Source organism: Limulus polyphemus, unplaced genomic scaffold, assembly GCF_000517525.1.
Source record: "Limulus polyphemus unplaced genomic scaffold, Limulus_polyphemus-2.1.2 Scaffold4110, whole genome shotgun sequence".
NCBI lineage: Eukaryota > Metazoa > Arthropoda > Merostomata > Xiphosura > Limulidae > Limulus > Limulus polyphemus.
The window spans coordinates 54,069-57,617 of NW_013669720.1; positions in this window are offsets into that span (position 1 = coordinate 54,069).

Sequence of the window (3,549 nt, forward strand, 5' to 3'; positions counted from 1 at the left end):
ATAGGTTGTATTCATATTGTTGCGTCAGCGAGGTCACGTGACTAGTGTCACGCCACGTTTCTAGAATTATCCTGTTCCTTCATGAATGCCCTAGCATTTACTAGATATATGTTAGTCTGGCATATATATATAAAACGCTCACAACGTGACGGAACAATGTGTGTAGGTAGTGAGTAATTGATCTGCAGTCAGAGAGTATTGTTGAAGTTCGTTATAGCGTTTGTTTTAGCGCTAATGTTGAAATCAAGTGTAGAGTAAAGTTATATTCAGAAAGAATAAACCAGTTTTATTAAGTAAGGACTGTCGCTAAAGTTTCGTCGGAACGAAGTTACGGAAAGTTTATTAACAAACGGAGACGTAACAGTATTAAATATCCTACTTTCATCTTATATAAAATGTCCATAACGTAAATATTCGATCCTGAGAGGTTAATAATTTTTACATATGTGGATGACGGACGTATGCAACGTAGACGGTAGCAGATACTTTGAAATTTAAACATGAAACATGTATAAAGATTCAGTGAGGACTGTAACAGATTCCTTGAAGTGTAAACATGGTTCACGTATAGAGATTCAGTGAGGACTGTAGTAGATTTATTGAAGTGTAAACATGGTTCACGTATAGAGATTCAGTGAGGACTGTAGTAGATTTATTGAAGTGTAAACATGGTTCACGTATAAAGATTCAGTGAGGACTGTAGCAGATTTATTAAAGTGTAACATGGTTCACGTATAGAGATTCAGTGAGGACTGTAGCAGATTTATTAAAGTGTAACACGGTTCACGTATAGAGATTCAGTGAGGACTGTAGCAGATTCCTTGAAGTGGTAGAATGGTACATTTAAACAATACCTCTTGTAAAATTGTTTTTTTTTCGGACCTGGTGTTTATTTTTTTAGCTTTATTCTCCAAAATGCTTGCTTGTCGTCTTAGAAGTTTGACAATTTAAGTGGAAACACGCTGCACTAATGTCAACAAAGTTTCGTTATTACTTCTGTATTGTAGCACAATGATACATGTACTAATGGTTTTGTTTCGTCGTTATTACTTTTGTATTATAGCACACTGATACCTGTACTAATAGTTTTGTTTCGTCGTTATTACTTTTGTATTATAGCACACTGATACATGTACTAATGGTTTTGTTTCGTCGTTATTACATCTGTATTGAAGCACACTGATACACGTACTAATGGTTTTGTTTCGTCGTTATTACTTCTGGATTGTAGCACACTGATACACGTACTAATGGTTTTGTTTCGTCGTTATTAGTTCTGTATTGTAGCACACTGATACATGTACTAATGGTTTTGTTTCGTCGTTATTACTTCTGTATTGTAGTACACTGATACATGTACTATTATTTATCAATTCTTCCCCAAATAGGAGGCAGACTTGGCTGTGGGTCCTTTCACTGCCACCTACGAACGCTTTCAGATATCAGAATTTACAGACCCCATCTACGTGGACTACTTGACCGTTCTGACTGGCGTTCCTCAAAAGTCGAAGAATATTTTCAACTATTTAACAGCGTTTGAGTGGAAGGTGATAAGCACTCGAATTAGATAATAAACTTTTGATAAAGTGGTTTCCATACTGTGTGTCGCGGCAAGTTGCTAAGGTTGTCGTGTGTTTCACAAAACAAGGAATAATTAAGAAAAAAAAAACTATACAAAAAATATTGCGTTTGGTAGCAAGGGTGTCGCGCAAGTCAAAGTAAGTTAATTATGGTGTCATCAATGAAAACAGTTTGGATACTACTGGCCTAGGTTCTCCAATATAGCTATATCTGCATCACGGAAATAGTATTTTAATTCCTGGACATATAAGTATAAATAGTTTTTAATTTAAACTACGCTATATTCGAATTTTCTATTCGTGTTTTTTTAAAATGTATGATATTCTTGTTTTGAAATTGTTAAAAAATTACAACACCAGGTGAGTGAAAGAGGATTACAGGAACGTATGTGTAGAATTGTTTTTGTTTGTTTGTAATTAAGCACAAAGTTACACAATGGGCTATCTGTGCTCTGCCCGCCACGGGTATCGAAACCCGAATTCTAGCGTTGTAAGTCCGCAGATATACCGCTGTGTCACTGGGGGGCGTGTAGAATTGGACGAAAATATGAAAAAGAGGGGGCAACATAACTCTCATATATATATATGTACATTCAGTTCGTACGATGGCATGGCCAGGTGGTTAGGGCGCTCGATTTGCAATCTGAAGGTCGCGGGTTCGAATCCCTGTCCCACCAAACATGCTCGCTCTTTCAGCCGTGGAGGCGTAACAATGTTACGGTCAATCCCACTATTCGTTGGTAAAAGAGTGGCCCAAGAGTTGGCGGTGGGTGGTGATGACTAGCCGCCTTCCCTCTAGTCTTACGCTGCTAAATTAAGGACGGCTAGCGCAGATAGTCTTCGTGTAGCTTTGCGTGACCTTAAAAACAAACCAATTCGTACACCTTTTTAAGGATTGGTCAAAATTTTAGTAAAATTCGAACTAGTTTAGACATTGACCCTATGCAAATGGATATTTAAACCAAATCATCAAAACAGATTAGATTAGTCTTGAAGAAACTCGAATTCAGAGAATAATCGCTGTGATGAAAATCGAAGTGGAACATTATAATATATGAATAGTTTATAAAGTATTTTTATTACTGTTTTATTTGAAATATTAACTAGTTATTATAACTACTCAATTCTTCAGGTATGGTTAGCCATGTTCAGTGCATTACTTTTAATGGCTCTTACATCAACAATAATGGATAGTATCATCGAAAAGGAACGACGTTGTTCAATTTATGGATTTCTGAGATTTTTGTGGAAATTCTACCGTTCCATGTGGAATCAAGGTATGTAAATTCTTATTTTCCAAATCCTGTATTTTATGTTTAGGGCGCTCGACTCGCAATCTGCGGGTTCGAATCCCCGTCCCATCAAACATGCTCGTCCTTTCAGCAATGGGGCGTTATAATGTGACGGTCAATCCCACTACTCGTTGGTAAAAGAGTAGCCCAAGAGTTGGCGGTGGGTGGTGATGACTAGCTGCCTTCCCTCTAGTCTCACACTGCTAAATTAGGGACGGCTAGTGTAGATAGCCTTCGTGTAGCTTTGCGCGAAATTCAAAACAAACAAACACACTCGTAATCTGTGGATGGCGGGATCGAAATCCATCACCAAAGTCAAAGGTCGAGAACAAAATGAGATTTAAAGATGCTCTTGGCACCTACAGTCAAAGGTCGAGAACAAAATGAGATATAAAAAATGCTTTTGGTACCTACAGGCAAAGGTCGAGAACAAAATGAGATGGAAAGATGCTCTTGGCACCTACAGTTAAAGGCCGAGAACAAAATGAGATGGAAAGATGCTCTTGGCACCTACAGTTAAAGGCCGAGAACAAAATGAGATGGAAAGATGCTCTTGGCACCTACAGTTAAAGGCCGAGAACAAAATGAGATGGAAAGATGCTCTTGGCACCTACAGTTAAAGGTCGAGAACAAAATGAGATGGAAAGATGCTCTTGGCACCTACAGTTAAAGGTCGA